The sequence below is a fragment of the Schistocerca piceifrons genome, chromosome 4 (assembly GCF_021461385.2).
Source record: "Schistocerca piceifrons isolate TAMUIC-IGC-003096 chromosome 4, iqSchPice1.1, whole genome shotgun sequence".
Classification (NCBI taxonomy): Eukaryota; Metazoa; Arthropoda; class Insecta; order Orthoptera; family Acrididae; genus Schistocerca; species Schistocerca piceifrons.
The window spans coordinates 498538388-498563430 of record NC_060141.1 but is presented as its reverse complement, the minus strand read 5'-3'; positions in this window follow the sequence as shown (position 1 = coordinate 498563430).

The following is a 25043-nucleotide window of genomic DNA, read 5'->3' as shown; positions in this document are numbered from 1 at the left end:
TGTGGTACATCTGATATATCCATGATAGAAGTTGTGGTATTGTCCAGATACTGTGGTGCTGCACCAAAGTTGGCTACATATATCAACACCAAAAACATTAGTGAGGTCTCTTTACAGTCCGCAGCAACATATGAGAGATACTTCTGAAGCGTGCGCTTCCCTCCTCGTCACAGCAGCACCCTTACATCAGAGGTCAATACAGAGCCAAGTGCAGCAGCACTGTGCCCCAGTTTGTGACCTCAGCTGAAGCAGTTGGCATCAGTCAATAAAATTAACTATTGATTGAAAGTATCAGATGGATTTGTACTATTGTAATGTGGAACATTGCATGCCAAGAGTACAGTTTGTTAACTAGTGCATCAAGTGATTCTTTAATAGTAACTGACAGTTGAAAATTACCATCCACTCCTGTGGCAAAGTACTATGTCAAGGTAAGCAAATATTTTTATAATTTATGTAATGCATTCTAGTTCTTACATGCCACCTCACCAAGCAATCAAAGAACCCACAAATCTGACCAGATGATTGTAGTTTTCCTGATCGCAGCACAGGTCTCTTAATAACCTTCTCTACCTATCCATTCACAGCAGTTTCCAGTTGCTTGGCAGCAGTCGAGACAATGTTGAGCTACTTACAAACAGCAACTAAATCATCCTGTACATGAGAATGGCATTCACAGTTACATTGTGGTTCGCACAGTGATTTTTGTGAACATAAACAATTCAAATTAAACTACCCTTGCTGCTTTTTACTTCATGTGTCTGTTACAGTACAAGAATTCTAGTTCCCTTTAAGAAGTAAAGTGCGTAACATCCCAGAAATTGAGTTTGTATTGTAATGAAAGAAAAACCTTAGACAAAGTGTACTGATTCTGAAGAAGTGCCTGGTAATTTGGGACATAGTGGGTGTTCCAAGTTGCTGTCAGCCTGTGCATTTGTGAGATTTATGCTAAGTTGTGTTAAAAGTGTGCTGGTATTTTCTTCCATTTATCTTAACACATGAGGTAAATATATTGTTAAAATGTTATGGATACAGTGACCTCAGTCCCAAATCTACATCTATTCATGCAACTTTTTACCTGTTGGATAGAAAATAGTAGGGAGTGGGGTGGAGGGTAGGAAGAAAAATGGAAACAAAAAAAAAAAAAAATTAAATCACATTAAATTTTATTTGTCCAAGGCAGAATCCTTTGCAGGAGGGAGGGATGAAAAGAAAATTGTATTTGCTCAAGCTAAAATCCTTTGCCTAAACTCATTTGGAAGGAAATGGGACACAAAATGGATATTTAGGTTCCTTGTCTCACTACATTCATTTAACACTACATTTTGCTTCATTTGCATTCACATGGATATTTTTACAACCAAGGGAAGTGTACGATTGGCTTTTAACAAGAAAGGAAGATACCGACTAGATGGGTTGAGATAGATGGGGCATTAACTGATTGGGTTATTTCAACTATATTGAGAACTAAGGGATTCTTTCAATCTTCATATAAAGTGAACCATGAACATATGTTTAATATATTTGAATATATATAGAGTGCCAAGAAGTGAATTATTAACACCAAATTACTTACCATGTAGATGAGGTGTCCTATATTGTCCTCTAATATCAAAAAGCATTACAGTCTCTAAATGCATCATTGCTATGCTCCTCCTGAATTTTGTGTTTTAAGTGATACCTTTCTGGGTCAGACAGTTGCAGCAATATTTTTCCCTTTCTTTCTCAGCTTTTTCTTTCATCATCTCAGTGAAAAATCTAAAAGGTCTGCTTGTTCACAATATAAATACGAAACTTCTTGAACATATACCAAGGATTTAGTATGAACTGTGCCATTTTCCTGTCAGCTTCATAATAAATTCATATAAAATCAATCTCTCTCTCTCTCTCTCTCTCTCTCTCTCTCTCTCTCTCTCTCTCTCTCTCTCTCTCTCTCAAATTGACATCTAGTGGGCAAGGTAGATTTGTTGGTAATCTGAGCTATGTGAAATTAGATATTATCATCCAGTGATGATGCAATATAAGAAAATTAGTGAACAATCACTATGTTTGTTGGTGTTAAACTTGTAACTGACAGCCATTTACAGACGTGTGATTATTATAAAGAAAAGACCTTAAATATATGTTGCCAATGAGAGACATTTGTGAGCACTTAAACGTATTTCTAAGATTGCTACACACTTTAGTTGCCTTTGTAGATGATTAAACAGTTTTATAAATGTAACTTCAGGCAAATCTGAGTATGTGTATGACTCTTTATTCAATGTTGTCACATACAAAAAAGATGAAAACAGGTGGAAAAGTTTGTGAAGAATGAATGAATGCTCTGTTGTGAAAGATAACTGGAGGAATTTAATGAAGACAGTTGATAGTGTTATCAGTGTGTATACACACATACTCAAGGCACATAAACGTTACAACAAAGTTATCTTTCACAAAAGAGAGGCTGCCCAGCAGGAATACGATGTGGAACAGTAGATGGGGGCATACTTACTGCGATGATGCTGGAGTTCAGCAACAGAAGCAAAGAGTGCAAATAGGTTGTATGGGAATAAGGAAGAAATGACATCTGGAGAGAGATTTATTATGTAAATGGTTTTAAAGTAACATTTTATGCAGTACAAAAAAAAAAAAAAAGAATGATACTGGGAAATAAATCTACTGTATTTTGCAGTTATACTATTCCTCCATTGTTGTTTTCTGGGCTCTACATCAAGACTGAATAAGTGTTGTTGCCAGCTATAATATTTATTTCAGAATAGATGTCACATCCTTCAACAGTGAGCTGCTTTATATACTCATATCTAGGCCTGACAATGTGACTCTTTCCCTCCACCATCTCTTCCTCTATAGTATTCAGCAATGCCTTGTGTTGCAATTTGTGCCCAACCATTCTTTCTATTTGATTCATAATCACCTTTATCACACATTTTGCCATCATTGTAGAGTATCTTCATTCTATACATGACAAATTTGTTATCCATATTTTACATATATGGTCCAAATGTAGTTTTCTGGTCTCAAGGTCTGTATTTATAATGTAAGCATCTGTTTCATTTTGTAGGAAGTTATATTGCTTTGTGTAATTTTTGCTGTTATGTCTTCCTTCCATTTCCCTTCTTTAAATATTCCATTTGCAGAGGTGGTTGAACTTTGCTATCTTGTGAGAGTGTCTTGTCCATGTTCAATGTTATAGTACAAATTCCATTTCACTATGCATTTAACTCCCTGGTGAACATTGCTATGTCATCAGTGAACTGTATCATGCTTAGTTTCAATATGTGACAAATAATTCCCTCATTGATGATTTATGGAAAAGATAGATACTACTCACCATAAATATAACACCTTTAGTTGCAGACAGGCACAACAAAAAGATTATTTAAAAAATTCAGCAAAAATAAATATTTTCTGCTGAATCTAAAAATTAAATTTTGCCAAAAATTTGCCACCCCTAAATTCTGCCACCTAGGGTAAGTCTGTCACTAAGGGGGTGAATATTAAAGTCAACTGTGCTCCAGTATCATAAATAATCTTCACTTTTTATTTGTCTACATCTCCAACCTATGTAACATTTCCCATATTTTCTAATCCTGGGCTTCTCATGGGATTTATTTGGGATAATGGGAACTTGGGACGGAGGCTACTCTGGCTCCCAGTGAATTTCATGAATTTATGCCTCTACTGGTGTGTCTACTATGTCCTCTTTGAGCATCTCTATTCTGTTGAATATGTAGCTCATTGCACGCCTGTTGTGTATGGCCTATTCCTCAACAATAAGAAGTGCTTGGACCACTGTGTCCCAGGCAATGGCAACGATTGCACCTGGCAGTGGTTGTGAATATGTGGCATGTATCAGTCAGACAAAGTGCAGCTGTTACTAATTAGTTTACTTCTTTCCTCAACAGGAAAAGTCATACTATCTCTTTTAAGTACCACGGAATGAACTTGATCACACATCCTATTCTATGATCAGTTCTGTTAACAAAGATGTCTACAGCATGAATCTTGGCCTTGCAAAGCTGAATATCGTTATGTCCTCACCATTCTGATGAAGGCATAGTGAAAATCAGCTTGAATTTATCTGCAAATGAAACAAAATCTTCGGCAGACTTTTTACTCAAAGTAGATAATTTTGCCCAACAACAGATAACACTTTCTTTGTATGTGAAATGTTCTACCAAACCTTGAGCAAGAGTATCAAAGAAGGAGCCATTTCTAAGTGAATCTACTCACTCAGTATAGCTCCTGGCATCAGAGACAAATTAATTCAAGTAATAGTCAACTGAACCTCACCTGACCATGCAGACACATGACTGACATCTCCAATATTCTGTAGGAATGTATGCACTTTTTCATGTGGCTTCTCCTCAAATGCCAGTATAAAATTACTAGAAGAAACTATTACTGCATTAACTACCATTTGAAGCAGTTTCTATATGGGAATTGTTTGTACTTTTTCAACCCCACTGAGTACTGCTGCAGCCTATAAGACACAAAGATTTAAGCTCATTAAACAAAATTAATCTTCCAATACCATTTTTACTCTTGAAGAATTCTAGAAGAACTTCATTGAATAAAGTACTTAACAGCTATTACAGTTTGTTTGAAGCTAACAAGAATGGTTTGTATGTTAAAATTTGAAAACATGATATACCAGAAAGTTAGTCATTCTGACAGTTTCGTGTTAGAAAAAGAGAAAAGTGTACAGGAACGTAATTTTGAACAGAAATGATTTTCAAAAAAATAATGTAATTCACTCATCATTTAAGTTGCTCAAGTAATAACAAAAACTACCACATGGGACTCAGAAGCCCAGTTCATAATCTACGTGGCACAGAGAGACACAAGTTTCTGTTTCAGTTACATGCTGTTCAGTTCTCAGCTAACATAATTATTTTTGCAAACAGTTGCTACATCTTTGGCTCTCAGGAAAGTTGTGTGAGAGTTAGCACTTCCTTGGAAGCAGCCTGTGTTGTCTTATGCATGGAAAAATGTGCACTTCTTTTTTAATGTGTCCTATTTATCATTAAATAACACCATTTTTCTAGATAATGTGAAATTTTGCAACTTACTGATGATATGAGAAGAAGCAAATAAATACAAACATTTCAACATATTGTGTTCTTTTCTGAAAAATCTGTCTGGTATAGCTACTAGACAATGAGCAAATCTTTGACAGAAATTTTCCACTGCAGTTGCATATATTTCTGTCTCACTGATCCACCTCTTCATCCATGCATATTATCCATGCATATTAGCTGTTCTAAATTGGCAGTTAGTCAGCTATAAGTGTGCATCACAAGTTAATGGCAATTTCCATCATTCTTATTTCAACAAAGAATATTAATGTATTGTTGGGGAGATGGTGGTTTCAGGCTGCAACTGCCTGCTCCAGATTATCCTTTAATTTTTGTTTCTCCACCATAAGAGATACAATTTGCTGCTGTAACTGCTCTAAATTGACCTGGTTCATAACATAATTACTGCCAACACTTTCCTCTACAGTCGAAATACTTCCATTAATAGCATCTTTCCCCTGGGCTCTAGTTTTAACCAACATATTCCCAATTTTCACAGAAAGAGTAAACTACTACATAAAATAGATGGCATAGCAAGACACTTCAGTTTAAAAAAAGCAACAAATGAGCGGTAATAAATAAATATTGTCAAGCAAATGCTGTTTCAATGGAAGTGGATATAGCCAGGCATCTTCTTTTGACAATGCGAAGCTGTAAATAAAGCTATGTTTTAAAACAATAGATATTCTTGGGTCTTCTTGTTCCATTTTCTAGCTCAGGAATCATTACAGTGGCCAAGAATAACAACAGTTCAATGCCCACATTTGGCATCTTGAGGCTACAAATGAGGACAACCTCATGGCAAAAGCAGCAGAGCACTGCTGCTTGATGATGCGTGGGTGAGATGTGGTGGAGCAGCAGCCAGTCTCACGACCCTCTACGAGCTGGACGGGCAAGCAGGCAGCTGTCCAGGTAGTCAGATACTCGCATGCAAAAGGCATGCACATGTGGTGTGCCCATATATCAGTGTCACATCTAGACAATTTGAATGGAAGGCAACACATGCCCACCAAGTGGCACCCAACCATGCAAAAACAAGAAACTGTTTGCTCCCTCCGAGCATGCACACCAATATGCATGCTCTAGTGAAATCGGAATACATATGAAAGCATGGCATGCCAGGGCTGTCCAGCAAGCTTTTGTGCCATAGGGAAACAGTGTGTTTTGTTTAAAAGTACCATTCTAGAAGTCTTATAGCAGCCATGAATAGGCTAAAAGTTTACAGGTCAGATCACACACGCAGAATGGCCAAGCTAGGCAGTGGAAGTCTGAGTTAGGAGAAGAATTTAGGGTTAATAAGAATGTGTCCATGGTTTATTCAGAAAGGTGTACATGGGTCCACATATGGGGAGGCATAATGGAAGACTTCAGTCTCTTGAATTTCAAGATTGTGGATCAGTCCATCGTGGGCCAAGGCTGGGAACAATGTGCGAAAGCAGCCTCCCAGGCCCACTGTAAATAAACTTCACATGATCTGATTGGGGGGTGAGAGCTAATGGTCACCTGTGTAGTGCCATACTGCCAGCACTGGTGGTACAGCACCATGACCTGGCCTGGGTAGAAGGATTGGAAGAGATCAAGACTGTTAGATTAGTTATTAATAGTTATACAATTCTCAGAGGCATGTAAGCAGTCATTCTTCTTGCACTCTTGTGTGAATGGAGTGGGCAGAAACCTTAATATGTGATACCATTCATAGTGATTTGCAGAGTATGGATGTAGATGTAGAAACAAAGCAGATTGCATAAACAGAAAATTTGACTTTGTCTTAAAGGTATTGCAGCACTGTAAGTCTTTCTTTCTCTTGCAACATGCAATGTTAAATTAAATAAAAGCAAAAAGCCAAGAACATACAAAGCCCAGGATTAAACTATCTTGTGTTAGGGTGAGCATATTCTATCTAATCTAGAAAATGAGCCAAAATTCTGTTACCACCAGCAATGCAAAATATACCAGGATGTTAGTAAAAACATAAGCCATGTAGAATATTGCAAAATTCTTCATTGCATTGTCTGTAACCCATGCACTATGCACAATAGATTCAAAATTATGTGAACAAGGCCAAGGCAATTGCTTTTGCATTATTAGGCATGAAAAACAGAAATTCCATAAGACACAGATACTCAATTGCTTGAATACAGTATCAGCAAGATAGATTAAATTAGATCCAGATCATTTAGCCACTAAATTCAAAGAATTCTTTCTGATAGTAACTGAAAGTATCAGGAAAAAAGAGTGGATACCTGAAAGCAAATACTTACTTAGACATTAATAAAATTCGTCCTTAACACAAGCAGTTTATTTAGCACATTGCACACTTCATCAGCAGACATCACTTTTGCCAAACCAGCTGTTGGAAATTACAGAAATCAGTAATTCTTCTGGCTATGGTGGTTTTCCACTTCCTCTGTTTGCGAGTGGAACAGGAAAGGAAAGGAATGGCCAGTAGTGATACAAGGTATCCTCTGCCATGTACCACACAGTGGCCTGTGGTGTATGTATGTAGATGTAGATGTATTTTAAACAAAGTACTGAAATCCTGTACTGACTTAATAGAGCTCCCATTTAAACTTTGTAATGAGTCAGTGTGTATTTTGCAATAGATTGAAATAGTAGTAGTAGTATTAGTAGTATATTAATAATTTGATGAAAAACTGCTAGAATTTGTAAGAGAAACCCTGACTAAAACAACATCCAAAATAAAATTTTAAGGATGTTTCTCTAAACCCTTTTAAATTACAAAAGGAATTGGACTCTCACCACTATTATTCAACTGCATATTGGAAAAAAAATATTACAAGAAAATCACTAGGAATTAATACTGCAAAAGATCTTCAACCTTTAAAGACAGAGACTCAGAAGAATAGTGTGGAAAATTGACTATTTAGCTTTTGTGGATGTTGTAGGCACTATGACAGAAGACGTTTAATCAGGAACAGAATGACTTAATATACTGAAAGAGCAGAACAAACTAGATTTCAAATACCTTTTGAAAACATAGAAGTAATATGAAATATCAAGGACAATATCACCCAGTTAAACACCAGATACAGGAAAAGAAAAGAATGAATATCTTTAAATAGAGCAAATCATTTACAGCAAATTTGCTATATAAAGAAGCCTTCAAAGGAAGAGTCATAGGAAACTGAAATAGTTTTCAATGCCACACATAAAACATTTACAAAAAAGTGTTTTCCAACGTGTGTGTGTGTGTGTGTGCATTTTGACAGTTACAGGGCTCGTACAGGTTTTGGTAGGAGGGTGCATAGGGTAAGTCTTGTAGTGGAGATAACAACAGGGATAGGTGCCAGAGGGTAGCGAGATGGGTGCAGAAGGATCATAGGGTCTGATGAGGATACTGTGCAGACTGGTATGGTGGCAAAAAGCTATTCTAGGTGTGGTGGGCAAAATCATTCACACAATAGAGCTGATTTCAGGGCACTATTTTAGGAAGTCATGGTCTTGTCGCAGTAGCTGATTAATACATTCAAGACCAGACTTATCTCCTTCAATAAAATACTGCAGTTATTTGCCCCTCATGTTTCCTTGGATGGTATCATCTACCAAGTCAACTTCAGACAGCAACAACATGCCAGACTTCACCGCAAAAAGTTATCCTACCTTCTCCCAAACTACGTCAACAGTGGCGTTTCCCTTCCTGTCCCTCTGCAGCCCCGCCACACAGCCACACCAACAAACACCATTCCTCTCCTACAAACTGAGTTTGTCCACCTCCTTAACATCCCACAGCCTTCACTAGTAGCTCCCAGACCAATAATAACTCATAATCATAAGAACCATCACAACAGTACAGTATTGTCAACCTCTAGTCTAAAGCACTCTCCCCTCTTGAATTATCTGTATTATCCAAGGGTCTCTCTTTCAGCATTAAAGCTGCATTTAATCATGCTGCTTTAGTAAAGGACCTACTTTCCTTTGCACATTACGACAACTGGAAATATCATTCCGCAACCCAATCCCGAAAGGTTTCCAACAGCAAACCTGACACTGAATCCTGCCTTGAACAGTTCCAGCTGTGATCCCAGCTTAACCACCACCACTATCTCAAAATCATCCCTTACAAGCCTTCAAAGAATTCCTCACATCCAGCGTTGCTTTACAAACCTTCCTGAGGTCCCTACAATATGACCCTAACCTTTTCTCTGCAGAACTCCAGGCTCTACATTCCCTAAAAGGTTATGACTCCATCATTATCCTCCCAGCAGACAAAGTATTATCTACCACTGTGGTACTTGACTGACAGGAGTATGCTAGTGAAGTTCTACGCCAGCTGTCTGACACCTCTGCATGCAGCATCTGCCATCAAGATCCCATCCCTGTGATTCAAACTGACCTTCAGTCCAACCTAAAAACCTCAGGCTCCTCACATGAACTTGCACATCAATCCATATAACTTCTTAACCACCCAAACTATGTGCCCCTAACTTTTACTTTCTTCCTAAGATCGACAAACCCAATCGTCCTGGCCATCCTATAGTTACTAGCTTCAAAGTACCCACCAAACATATACATGCCTTAGTTGATCAACACCTTCAACCCATAGTACAAAGACTTCCCTAAAGATACAACCATTTTCTAGATCATCTGAAATCCATGCCCATCCCACTGCCGCCATAAACCTTGTTTGTCGCCACTGATGCTACCTCCCTCTCTACCAACATCCCCTGTGTACATGATCTGCCTGGAGCTGAACATTTATTCTGTCAGCACCCATCTGATTCTAAACCTATGACATCCTTCCTGCTCACCTTAATCAACTTTATACTTACCATCAATTACTTTAACATTGAGGGGAAGACATACAAACAGATCAGAGGTACGGCCATGGGAACCAGGATGGCTCCTTCCTATGCCAAAATTTTCGTGGATGGTTTGAAGAGGGCTTTCATGGAATTCATAAGCCTTCAGCCCATGGTTTGGTTTAGATAAATTGATGACATCTTTGCAATATGAAGTCATGGCAAGGCTGACCTGTTAAAGTTCATGGAATCTCTGAATACCTTCTCCCAATTAAATTTCTCATGGTCCTATTCTGAATCCCATACAACTTTCCCTGATGTTGATCCCATCTTCACTGAAGGCCAGCTGCACTCTTCTGTCCACTTTAATCCTACTAACAAACAGTAGTAATTACATTTTGACAGTTCACATCATTTCCATGTCAAACATCCCTGCCCAAACAGACTTGGTATTCAAGGGAAACATATTTGTTTGGATGCAGACTCTTTACAGCAGCACACAAGCGTTCTTGTCTCAGCCTTCATCAGATATAATTACCCCATCAGCCCAGTTCAAAAGCAGATTTCCAGGCCATCATATCCAATCTTGGTACTGCCGATCCCTCCAACAAGCAAGTTTGAACCACACCACTTATCACTCAGTATTATCATGGCCTTGAATATATCAATCATCCACTGTGACAAAGCCATGACTTCCTAAAATCATGCTCTGAAATGAGCTCCATTCCATCTGAGATGTTGCTCACCGCACCTAGAATAGCTCCTCCTGCACTCATCTCCCTACCCTTTGGCTCCTACCCCTATAATTGTTCCTGCTGCAAGGCTTGCCCTATGCACCCTCCTACCACCACCTACACCAGCCCTGTAACTGGCAAAACATACATAACAGTTGTGACCTTGGTGCCTGTTTCATCACATGTGCCATCTACATTCTTCCCCCAGACTCTGGCTTCTCAGAACTCTGCAGGTGGAAACTAGCACTACATGTCCTTGGTTCTCATCACCCTCATGGCTTTAATTTACATTAATTCCTTCTGTCTCAGCATTTCTTCAGAGTACCTACTCTTTTCTTCACTCCATTTTAGTTTTCTACATCTTTCATTTCCTGATATGTCTATTTTTTACTGTCCCACCTCTCACCTCTGTTACATACAATGCTCTTAGATTTTCATTCTTATTAACTCATCCACGTTTTATCTTGCATATTACTTTGTCTTCTACATTTAAGCTCTAAGGTTTTCAAATCTCATCTGGTGGAGTCGCCAACAATCAGTCTTTCCTTCTCATCCTGTCTGGTAAGTCTCCCCTGACTCAGGGTTTTGGGTGACTTACTGTGCCCCTTTTCCTAAATCTCTCCAGTCCTTTTCATTCACCCATCTTCTTTCCCCTTCAAGTTTACTTAGTTATCATTCTTCTGCAGCAGCCTTGGCTGCTGCTAATTCACCTGCATCTGGATTCTAGCTGACATCTGTCAAGTCAGCTCTGCATTTGCACATTCAGGAGGTGATGTCAGCAACCCTGGCAGCATGATGGCTACCAGTGAGCGGCTAAGTGGCTGCCCAGAACAAAGTCGTTCTCAAGCTGTAGTCGTGGTTGTTTGATCTCCTCCCCATCCCCGATGGTTTCAGTGCCCAAAGGCACGTGAGGGTTAAACAGGAATGTGGACCTCCAAGAGGCCCTGTACTGGCTTCTGTATTGAAGGCCGGTATTGGCAGCACTCTGTGATGTGGTGTTGTTATAAGGCAGTCAGTTTCTCCATTACTTTTTGGATGGTACGTGATGAGCAGCATGACATTTATCCAGTGAAAGCCATTATCTTGAGTAGACTTTTGGCTAGTTCATAGACTTTGATGCAGCATCTTGGAAATAGATTCACTACAATACCATAATCATGGAATCCAGTGTTATTACTGTAAATGTCATTGATCCCAATCATCAACTCACAACAAGAACTGGAGAGCTAGAGTTTTTAAATGGAGATAGCTTGAGGCTTTGAAGCAAATCTCAGTTTGTAATGACTGAATGTATCTTCCTTATTCCGTTATATTCATTTGACAGGCCCTTAACAGCTGTGTCAGTCCCTTGCTATGTGCCCTTATGAAATTGATAGTTTCTTGCAACATGCCTCATGAGCCAAAAAATATGCTTGTCTCACATCCTTTGATTTTCTGTCCTTTTCTACTGAATGCTTATTTCTTACTCGGCAGACAGTGTTGTCAGCCTGACCCACTTACAACATAATGGCTCGCTTCCTGCTTCTGCCTCTCTTTCTGGCATGATTTGAATTTGCCTGAGGCAATTTGAGTGAATTTTAACATTTTTTTTCTAATTTCTACCCCTTACCATTCTGTGCTGTAACACATCCCTCCTCTTTAAAAAAATTTGTCTCAAATTTTACATTTTCTTTCACTTATCACTAGTTATAGTCTATAGCTACCTTGCATTTAAAAAAAATGGTACTCTAAAAATGTTTTCTGGGTTGCTTCTCAACCTAAGTCTTGAATGTTAGTTAGCTTAATTAATCTACTTTGTTGTTCTGTACTGGTTGAACACACTGTTTACACTTTCTACCTACAATACTTACTGCTAGTTCGTATCCATTCCATAGATATATGATGGATAATGACCTCTTTTGAATGAGATAACCTATGCTTTACACAAAAGCAAATTGCACAAATGAACACTAGAACTAAGATTATATTCATCAGTGATACACTAAAAATAACTGTATTTTGTCTACATTTCTCGCGATATTGTATTACATGATGTGTTACTTAATTCTACATCTACATCTATGTGATTACTCTGCTATTCACAATAAAGTGCCAGGCAGAGGGTTCAATGAGCCACCTTCAAGCTGTCTCTCTACCGTTCCACTCTTGAAAAGCACACGGGAAAAACGAGCACTTTAATTTTTCTGTGTGAGCCCTGATTTCTCTTATTTTATTGTGATGATCATTTCTCCCTATGTAGGTGGGTGCCAACAGAATGTTTTTGCAATCAGAGGAGAAAACTGGTGATTTAAATTTCATGAGAAGATCCCATCACAATGAAAAACGCCTTTGTTTTAATGATTGCCACTCCATTCCACATATCATGTCTGTGACACTATCTCCCCTATTTCATGATAATACAAAACTAGTTGCCCTTCTTTGTACTTTTTCGATGTCATCTGTCAGTCCCACCTGATGCGGATCCCCCCTCCCCTGCGCACAGCTATACTCCAGAATAGGGCGGAAAAGTGTGGTGTAAGCAGTCTCTTTAGCAGACCTATTGCACCTTGTAAGTGTTCTGCCAATGAATCGCAGTCTTTGGTTTGCTCTACCTACAATATGATTGACTTAAATTTGTTCTTTTCAGATGTTAATAATTTGTTAGGGATTGTAGCAAAGTTAAATTCAATGTATTTTTAATAAAGGTTCGGTTTTGTTTTGGTAATACATGTGGTGGCTTCTCTGCCAATACAACATAGGTCGGGGCACATTAATCATTGTTCCGCGTGTGATGGTAGCTGGAAAGTGTAATTATCTCCCTTCTGTCTCACATCTACTGCCATTAATTAACAATCCACTGCCATGCAATTCTAGTTACATTATCCCATGTTGATTTACCATTTTATAGCAAGCAATAATTACTGTTTCACATGTAAATTTGGAGTAATTCTAGTGATCTGCAGTTTTCTGGCATTTTTACTGAGGAACTAAACTTTTTTTCTTACACTCTATTGCATCCATTTTTCCTAAAAGCACCTGAATTTCACTTGACTGGTTGTTCATTTGTGTCACCCTTGTTGGACAAATAATATTTTCTCTAATACAATGTTTTAAATCTGCTACAAACATAATGACATGAGCATCTCTCCATTTAGAAAGTAATACCAGCTCATAAGTTTGTATCTGTATCCATTTTCAAACCGTATTCTATTTAATGAGATATGAATGCCCCCCCATGAACCATGGACCTTGCCGTTGGTGGGGAGGCTTGCGTGCCTCAGCGATACAGATAGCCGTACCGTAGGTGCAACCACAACGGAGGGGTATCTGTTGAGAGGTCAGACAAACATGTGGTTCCTGAAGAGGGGCAGCAGCCTTTTCAGTAGTTGCAAGGGCAACAGTCGGGATGATTGACTGATCTGGCCTTGTAACAATAACCAAAACGGCCTTGCTGTGCTGGTACTGCGAACGGCTGAAAGCAAGGGGAAACTACAGCCGTAATTTTTCCCGAGGGCATGCAGCTTTACTGTATGATTACATGATGATGGCGTCCTCTTGGGTAAAATATTCCGGAGGTAAAATAGTCCCCCATTCGGATCTCCGGGCGGGGACTACTCAAGAGGATGTCGTTATCAGGAGAAAGAAAACTGGCGTTCTACGGATCGGAGCGTGGAATGTCAGATCCCTTAATCGGGCAGGTAGGTTAGAAAATTTAAAAAGGGAAATGGATAGGTTGAAGTTAGATATAGTGGGAATTAGTGAAGTTCGGTGGCAGGAGGAACAAGACTTCTGGTCAGGTGACTACAGGGTTATAAACACAAAATCAAATAGGGGTAATGCAGGAGTAGGTTTAATAATGAATAGGAAAATAGGAATGCGGGTAAGCTACTACAAACAGCATAGTGAACGCATTATTGTGGCCAAGATAGATACGAAGCCCACGCCCACTACAGTAGTACAAGTTTATATGCCAACTAGCTCAGCAGATGACGAAGAAATTGAAGTAATGTATGATGAAATAAAAGAAATTATTCAGATTGTGAAGGGAGACGAAAATTTAATAGTCATGGGTGACTGGAATTCGAGTGTAGGAAAAGGGAGAGAAGGAAACATAGTAGGTGAATATGGATTGGGGGACAGAAATGAAAGAGGAAGCCGCCTGGTCGAATTTTGCACAGAGCACAACATAATCATAACTAACACTTGGTTTAAGAATCATGAAAGAAGGTTGTATACATGGAAGAACCCTGGAGATACTAAAAGGTATCAGATAGATTATATAATGGTAAGACAGAGATTTAGGAACCAGGTTTTAAATTGTAAGACATTTCCAGGGGCAGATGTGGACTCTGACCACAATCTATTGGTTATGACCTGTAGATTAAAACTGAAGAAACTGCAAAAAGGTGGGAATTTAAGGAGATGGGACCTGGATAAACTAAAAGAACCAGAGGTTGTACACAGATTCAGGGAGAGCATAAGGGAGCAATTGACAGGAATGGGGGAAATAAATACAGTAGAAGAAGAATGGGTAGCTTTGAGGGATGAAGTAGTGAAGGCAGCAGAGGATCAAGTAGGTAAAAAGACGAGGGCTAGTAGAAATCCTTGGGTAACAGAAGAAATATTGAATTTAATTGATGAAAGGAGAAAATATAAAAATGCAGTAAGTGAAACAGGCAAAAAGGAATACAAACGTCTCAAAAATGAGATCGACAGGAAGTGCAAAATGGCTAAGCAGGGATGGCTAGAGGACAAATGTAAGGATGTAGAGGCCTATCTCACTAGGGGTAAGATAGATACCGCCTACAGGAAAATTAAAGAGACCTTTGGAGATAAGAGAACGACTTGTATCAATATCAAGAGCTCAGATGGAAACCCAGTTCTAAGCAAAGAAGGGAAAGCAGAAAGGTGGAAGGAGTATATAGAGGGTCTATACAAGGGCGATGTACTTGAGGACAATATTATGGAAATGGAAGAGGATGTAGATGAAGATGAAATGGGAGATACGATACTGCGTGAAGAGTTTGACAGAGCACTGAAAGACCTGAGTCGAAACAAGGCCCCCGGAGCAGACAATATTCCATTGGAACTACTGACGGCCGTGGGAGAGCCAGTCCTGACAAAACTCTACCATTTGGTGAGCAAGATGTATGAAACAGGCGAAATACCCTCAGACTTCAAGAAGAATATAATAATTCCAATCCCAAAGAAAGCAGGTGTTGACAGATGTGAAAATTACCGAACTATCAGCTTAATAAGTCACAGCTGCAAAATACTAACACGAATTCTTTACAGACGAATGGAAAAACTAGTAGAAGCCAACCTCGGGGAAGATCAGTTTGGATTCCGTAGAAACACTGGAACACGTGAGGCAATACTGACCTTACGACTTATCTTAGAAGAAAGATTAAGGAAAGGCAAACCTACGTTTCTAGCATTTGTAGACTTAGAGAAAGCTTTTGACAAAGTTGACTGGAATACTCTCTTTCAAATTCTAAAGGTGGCAGGGGTAAAATACAGGGAGCGAAAGGCTATTTACAATTTGTACAGAAACCAGATGGCAGTTATAAGAGTCGAGGGACATGAAAGGGAAGCAGTGGTTGGGAAGGGAGTAAGACAGGGTTGTAGCCTCTCCCCGATGTTGTTCAATCTGTATATTGAGCAAGCAGTAAAGGAAACAAAAGAAAAATTCGGAGTAGGTATTAAAATTCATGGAGAAGAAATAAAAACTTTGAGGTTCGCCGATGACATTGTAATTCTGTCAGAGACAGCAAAGGACTTGGAAGAGCAGTTGAATGGAATGGACAGTGTCTTGAAAGGAGGATATAAGATGAACATCAACAAAAGCAAAACAAGGATAATGGAATGTAGTCTAATTAAGTCAGGTGATGCTGAAGGAATTAGATTAGGAAATGAGGCACTTAAAGTAGTAAAGGAGTTTTGCTATTTGGGGAGCAAAATAACTGATGATGGTCGAAGTAGAGAGGATATAAAATGTAGGCTGGCAATGGCAAGGAAAGCGTTTCTGAAGAAGAGAAATTTGTTAACATCCTGTATTGATTTAAGTGTCAGGAAGTCATTTCTGAAAGTATTCGTATGGAGTGTAGCCATGTATGGAAGTGAAACATGGATGATAAATAGTTTGGACAAGAAGAGAATAGAAGCTTTCGAAATGTGGTGCTACAGAAGAATGCTGAAGATTAGATGGGTAGATCACATAACTAATGAGGAAGTATTGAATAGGATTGGGGAGAAGAGAAGTTTGTGGCACAACTTGACCAGAAGAAGGGATCGGTTGGTAGGACATGTTCTGAGGCATCAAGGGATCACCAATTTAGTATTGGAGGGCAGCATGGAGGGTAAAAATCGTAGAGGGAGACCAAGAGATGAATACACTAAGCAGATTCAGAAGGATGTAGGTTGCAGTAGGTACTGGGAGATGAAAAAGCTTGCACAGGATAGAGTAGCATGGAGAGCTGCATCAAACCAGTCTCAGGACTTAAGACCACAACAACAACATGAATGCAAAGTGTAACACCTTGTGACGAAGCAAGCTGGAATAATTTTACTTCCCCTTGTGTTTTGCCATCTGCCTCCTTAAATTCATTTGTTCACTTTTGAACTAATTACCATTAACATATGTGACTGTAATCTGCATTTTCATAAAAGAGAAAGGTTGGCCCTCAGTTTTGAAGAATATAAAACCAGATCTAATTTTGTGCTTAGTTTTATGTATGTAATTGATTTTCTAATTTATTTTGACCTTTCCTAGTTAATATCTTTCATTATAGGGCAAAATTGGTAATTTTTTTGTAACTTAAATTCTATTGTTGACATATAAACAAATGTAACTTCTGTACTACGTATAAACATTTGGAGGAACAACTAATAGTATTCTTAAAGGACTATTTTGGCTCTATTCGAAAACATGTTAGCAAAGCCAGCCGTTAATTAACTTCAAAGTAATAAACAGCTTTGTCAAAAGTATTGTTTGCATAACAATATTTGTTAATTACATCATTTAAGCAAATAATTCAGCTTAACCCTTGTAGTAGAAGGAACTGTTATAAAGAACCAATTTTTCAATGTATCCAGTTAATTTAATGAGTTAAATTTTAATTGTAATTTCTGTAAATTAAACATCAAACAATGTGTAGTTTCTTTGCCTATAATTGTAAGAATATATAAGGGCCCGATTTTTGGTCCTGATACAGTCAGTCCATCGTCGAGTTTCAGATGAGGAACCTGTATTGGTTACATCAACAACAATGCATCCATAAAATAAGTGTAACACAATTAGGCCATGTGTTAAAAAAATGACAGTGTCTGTTCCATATGTACCTTATTATTCTACAAGAACTGTGAACCGTGAGGTTAGCTTTTACTGCTCATAGATGTTCAACAGTAAGCTATTGTAGCAGTATGGGGATGTTTGCCTGCAACCTATTAATGAGGCTTATCGAAAATTAAACAATAGTGCATTGGTCATATAACTCTTTCATATTGGGGGGTTGTGAACAGTGGAAGTAAAGAACTGTGAAACACAACTGTGCATCTTTTGGCTACACCATTTACAGTAGACTTTACTACACTTCTGCCCCCTATTTTTTCAGCCAGTACCACAACGAAGTAAACAAAAAGGACAATCAATGAAGAAATAAAGCAGGGGAACATCACAATCAGTATGATGCATTTATAACTACTACTGAAAATTGTATTTTGATGTGCAATGTGACTTGTTCAGTATCTATTCTTACATCAGAAAGCAGTAAAATAAAGCTACATTCTTAGTAGTTATAGGTATGACATGTTGTAGTCCCTCTGGAAATTTTCTTTGCGTTTTCTGCAATGCCATCAAAATTTGCTGTGGATTTAATAATGTTGAACTCAGCTGCCCATGAGTAACATGATAGACTGCTTCATGCAAAGTTTGGACCTCAATCCTTGCACTGTCTATAACTCTGCTAAGATTCATAGCAACAGAGCTATTACCACATTCTCATATAGTTTGCTTAACCAGGTTTGTATTTTCCCTAGGTCACTATTTAAGGTATTCCTAGTGTCCTGCACATAATGTTCTAATTCTATCGTTAAGTTCCGCGCTGTTTTAATAAGGCTGAGTATTCCTTATGAGATATTTTTTACCCTCTTTTTATATGTTTGGAGCTGAATTGCAACACTCACATTTGATCTGTCACCCAACATATTGTGTGTTAATTTACTTTTAATATATTTAAGTCAGTCCCCATTAATTATCTTCTTTATGTAGAGGTCCTACAAAGCAGTATCTCCATAGAAACATGCATAGCTCTGGAGAGACTTGAACTCTTCCCTTTGCAGCTGTTATTACAAAATGACTTCAACATTTCATCACTGACTGTCTTGTATTTGTTTCAGTGGATGTACAGATGACAATTACTTCGTAACTTGGAGCAGAACCAATTTAATTCAAACACAACATCCACTTTGAAGGCTCGATAAGTAGTAGTCCATATGTAAGTGACATTTCATTTTAGAGCTTCCTTTGTTTGTTGCTGTTTTCATTCTTGGGGAAGGTATCTGGTCCTTGGCAATCAAGACACCACCGAGGTACAATGTCAAAACATAAAAGGCCCCACCCACAACAGATGAAGATGTTTACTCACCATCATGCCTTGCCCATTACCCAAACTGCACACCTCTCCATTCAGCTCTGCACAAACATATTTTGTCACGATCATCTTTCCATGTCATAAATAGGGAGTGGGAAATGTCATTTGCCTAAATGGTATGAAACACTATAGATTCCCCAACTTAAAGGAAAGGTGTTGGGATAATTCTTTACTCTGCTAGTTGCAAATGAATTCTCATAACACAAAACTATAAAACACATATTTGTTTAATGCCAATTGATCTCTTTTTTTTAAGAAGAAAATACTCTATCTTTCATAACAAGACACAAGTCTTGTATAGTCCCATCTATTTCAGTTCTCAGCATTATTTCTAGTATTGTTCTTTCAATTTTAACCTTTTAAGAAAATGATAAGTCTTTTATTTGGTTTCAAGCAGATTCTGCTGCACACTGTTACCTTACAAGTATTCATCTTATTTACTTCACATTCTGTTTATTTAATTCAGTAAACTGTTATGTAATGACCAACCTTTCTGCAAAGAATAGAAAATCCAGGATGGAATAATGACAATACTGTGTAAAGGATAGATTGCTGCTCACTATACACCAGAGATGTTGAGTCACAGAAAGGAATAACAAAAAGACTGCTAAGCACATAAGCTTTATAAACCTGTTTACCATTATCGATGTGGGAGTCCCCATTTTTCCCTTCACACACCAAAAATATGGTACAGGGCATTCCCTCAATGAATTCACCTGAGCAAGTTATATACCATCCTCTCCATGGGTCTGCCTGTCCTTACACCTTTCCTAACTACATAAATGGGAAAAGTCATTACTCCCATGGATTCACTTGACCAAGGCACAGGCCATTCCTCCTACAGATCTACCTATCCTTTTCTTCTTCTGCACCTATTTTGTGATTTTGGGTGTGCCTCACCTTAACTTCATCAGTAAACATAGCTACTAGCCCTTTTCTACAGTCTTTATTCACTTTAAATGAGAAGTTTCTCCACAGTCATTCTATGGTGTCTTGACCTGATTACTCTCCACCTCTTCATTTTAACTCTACTTTTTAACTTCTTTTTTACTTTTTACTCTTGTTTAAAATGTGTATAACACCACCACATACACATAGTTCTCATGCTTGTGTATTCACCTTCTGCTTATTGATACACATTTTATGATCTTTCACATTCTTCCATCTACTAGATTTAGACAAAACTTGACTATTTGAGTATATTCAATGTACTTTGTTTTGCTAAAAACATTCTAAAGCCAAGATTACATTAATATTTCTTTATTTAAAACAACATGTTTCGACAGACTTTGCTATCATCTTCATGTCTTAAAAAATCTTTTTGTTATGAAACATGTTCATTTCAGGTTGTCATGTTGTTGAAAAACAGCAATTATGAAAGGTTTGTCATAACTAAAACACTTAAAAACACAAAGCAAACTTTAACTGTGTACTGTGTTTTTGTCATGTAACAATCATCTGTGAGAAGTATATATATGTGCTTGGCAATTTCCACTAAGTGCTTTATGTTGTAGTTATGACACACCTTTTGCAATGTGCTGTTTTTTATACAAATGACAACTTGATGTGAGGTTCAACTTAAAAAGAATACATTTCATAACAAAAAGATTTTTTAAGACCTGAAGATGACAGCAACATCTGTCAAAAACCAGTTGTTTTAAATAAAGCAATTTTTATGCGATCTTGCCTTTAGAATGTTTTCAGCAAGTAAAACAGATTACTCCTTCTGTCTTCTCAAAAAGAGAAAATTTAGTGAAAGCACTTCTTTGTAATGTACCACAAGAACGTTAGCATCTCAACTCCTGTTCTATAAAATCCTTCATCGTGAATACACATTAGCATTCTAACACATATTCTACATAACATCCTTCTTGTTGAAGATAAGTTAGTGCACCATCTCGTTAGCTTGTTAACTCCTTAGCATACTATCTCTTGTTATATAATATGTTAGCACGAAATCAATTTTACGAGCGTTCTACATCCTCCATGGGCTCTCCTCCCCTAAAACACATGGCATGAGTAACATGTGTCATCTGATTGACATGCCATAAAATTCTGTCAATCTGTTGTTGTCATCATACATGAAATACTCTCCACTCATACATGAAATACTCCCCACTGCAAGACTGCTATTGTTTGGTTGTAACTAAAACAAGCACTAGACGCTACACATCCAGCTGTTGTAGATGTAGGTGCCTACCTGACCATTTCAACGCTGAGCTCAGTTCCCTTTTGTTATCTTATAGCTATTTCTATGGAAGAAGTGATAGTAGCAGGTATTACTTTATTAAAAGATAACAGGGTAGTCAAAGAAGAAATAAATTTTTTCTGAGAAGATTAAAAAATAAATACAGAAACAACTTAGCTGAGACAGCCGGTGGTAGTCAACCCACTGAATTCACAAAGGATGTGAACTCTCCTGAGACCTTGAACCTTTTAAGCATATCTATATTTTACAATCCTTTACTTTGTCCTGTGTCAGTGTCTACCAAGTACACTGCTTCCAGATGTAGTATGTCTTGTGCTTTGAATGGTCCCCCATCATGACAGAAAAAATTATTTGTCTCTTTCTTTAAGCTTGAGCTATGATGAAAATCATGCAGTAATACCAGATCATCTATTTGAAAGCTAGGTGTAATAGCTTTATCATTAAAAGTGTCCATTCTTTTCTATGCCTGTATATGCAGATTATCCCACACCCTCTCTTGCAGTTTTTCTAAGCCGGTTTGTGGGCATAATGGCTGAGTAAACATTTTCAACAAGGGTTCTCCTCTAAATGTTTTATTGATAATCTCTAGTGGAGCTGATCCCATTGACATATGCAGTAGCTCATTTAGGATTATCAGAAATTCTGGAACAAATTATGCCCATGTAGTATGTTTTGTAGCACAGTAAGTCCAACAAAATTGTCCTAATTCCTTCATAATGCATTCACATGCATTAGTTTGTGGATTATATTTTGATATAGATATATGACATATCCCTTCCCATCCAAAGAATTCCTTAATATTATGACTGATAAACTGTGTTCCATTATCTATTACTAGGCCTTTACATATGTCTGCTTGTGTCTGGATATGTGTGCGTGTGCGAGTGTATACCTGTCCCATTTTCCCCCAAGGTAAGTCTTTCCGCTCCCGTGATTGGAATGACTCCTTACCCTCTCCCTTAAAACCCACATCCTTTCCTCTCTCCCTCCCCTTCCCTCTTTCCTGATGAAGCAACCATGGGTTGCAATAGCTTGATATTTGTGTGTGTGTGTTTGTGTGTTTTTTATTTTTTATTGTATCTATCAACCAGCGCTTTTTATAAAGATGCTGTTACTTACCAAATGAAAGCGTTGGTATGTTGACAGGAGACAATAAAAAACACACATACACAAATTTCAAGCTTTCGCAACCCAAGGTAGCTTCGTCAGGAAAGAGGGAAGGAGAGGGAAAGACAAAAGGATGTGGGTTTTAAGGGAGAGGGTAAGGAGTCATTCCAACCTGGGAGCGGAAAGACTTACCTTAGGGGGGAAAAGGGACAGGTATACACTAGCACACCCACACACATCCATCCGCACAGATACAGACACAAGCAGACATTGTAAAGGCAAAGAGTTTAGGCAGAGGTCTTAGATTGATCTGGTGTGTGTGTGTGTGTGTGTGTACACAAGTGTATACCTGTGTGTGTGTGTGTTTTTTATTGTCTCCTGTCAACATACCAACGCTTTCGTTTGGTAAGTAAGAGCATCTTTATTTTTTGATATATTTTTCCCACGTGGAATGAAAGATGATGTGACTTACCAAACGAAAGTGCTGGCAAGTCGATAGACACACAAAATTCAAGCTTTCGCAACAAACGGTTGCTTCATCAGGAAAGAGAGAAGGAGAGGGAAAGACAAAAGGATGTGGGTTTTAAGGGAGAGGGTAAGGAGTCATTCCAATCCCGGGAGCGGAAAGACTTACCTTAGGGGGGAAAAAGGACAGGTATACACTCGCACACACACACACATATCCATCCACACATATACAGATCACAAGCAGACATATTTAAAGGCAAAGAGTTTGGGCAGAGATGTCAGTTGAGGTGGAAGTGCAGAGGCAAAGATGTTGTTGAATGACAGGAGAGGTATGAATGGTGACAACTTGAAATTAGTGGAGGTTGATGCCTGGTGGATAACGGGAAGAGAGGATATACTGAAGGGCAAGTTCCCATCTCCACAGTTCTGATAGGTTGGTGTTAGTGGGAAGTATCCAGATAACCTGGACGGTGTAACACTGTGCCAAGATGTGCTGGCCGTGCACCAAGGCATGTTTAGCTACAGGCTGATCCTCATTACCAACAAACACTGTCTGCCTGTGTCCATTCACGCAAATGGACAGTTTGTTGCTGGTCATTCCCACATAGAAAGTGTCACAGTGTAGGCAGTTCAGAATTTCCTCTCCAACCTCAACTCCTTTGGTTCCATCAGATTCACCTGGTCCTACTCCAAATCCCATGCCACTTTCCTTGACGTTGACCTCCATCTGTCCAATGGCCAGCTTCACACGTCCGTCCACATCAAACCCACCAACAAGCAACAGTACCTCTATTATGACAGCGGCCACCCATTCCACATCAAACGGTCCCTTCCCTACAGCCTAGGTCTTCATGGCAAACGAATCTGCTCCAGTCCGGAATCCCTGAACCATTACACCAACAACCTGAAAGCAGCTTTCGCATCCCGCAACTACCCTCCCGACCTGGTACAGAAGCAAATAACCAAAGCCACTTCCTCATCCCCTCAAACCCAGAACCTCCCACAGAAGATCCACAAAAGTGCCCCACTTGTGACAGGATACTTTCCAAGACTGGATCAGACTCGGAATGTGGCTCTCCAGCAGGGATACGACTTCCTCAAATCCTGCCCTGAAATGAGATCCATCCTTAATTAAATCCTCCCCACTCCGCCAAGAGTGTCTTTCCGCCGTCCACCTAACCTTCGTAACCTCTTAGTTCATCCCTATGAAATCCCCAAACCACCTTCCCTACCCACTGGCTCCCACCCTTGTAACCGCCCCCGGTGTAAAACCTGTCCCATGCACCCCCCCACCACCACCTACTCCAGTCCTGTAACCCGGAAGGTGTACACAATCAAAGGCAGAGCCACATGTGGAAGCACCCACATGATTTACCAACTGACCTGCCTACACTGTGAAGGTTTCTATGTGGGAATGACCAGCAACAAACTGTCCATTTGCATGAATGGACACAGGCAGACAGTGTTTGTTGGTAATGAGCATCACCCTGTGGCTAAACATGCCTTGGTGCACGGCCAGCACATCTTGGCACAGTGTTACACCGTCCGGGTTATCTGGATACTTCCCACTAACACCAACCTATCAGAACTGTGGAGATGGGAACTTGCCCTTCAGTATATCCTCTCTTCTCGTTATCCGCCAGGCCTCAACCTCCGCTAATTTCAAGTTGCCGCCGCTCATACCTCACCTGCCTTTCAACAACATCTTTGCCTCTGTACTTCCGCCTTACTGACATCTCTGTCCAAACTCTTTGCCTTTACAAATGTCTGCGTGTGTCTGTGTATGTGCGGATGGATATGTGTGTGTATGTACGAGTGTATACCTGTCCTTTTCTCCCCCTAAGGTAAGTCTTTCCGCTCCCGAGATTGGAATGACTCCTTACACTTTCGTATGGTAAGTCACATGATCTGAGGGAAACATTCCACATGCGAAAAATATATCTAAAAACAAAGATGATGTGACTTACCAAATGAAAGCGCTGGCACGTTGATAGACACACAAACAAACACAAACATACACACAAAATACTAGCTTTCGCAACCAACAGTTGCTT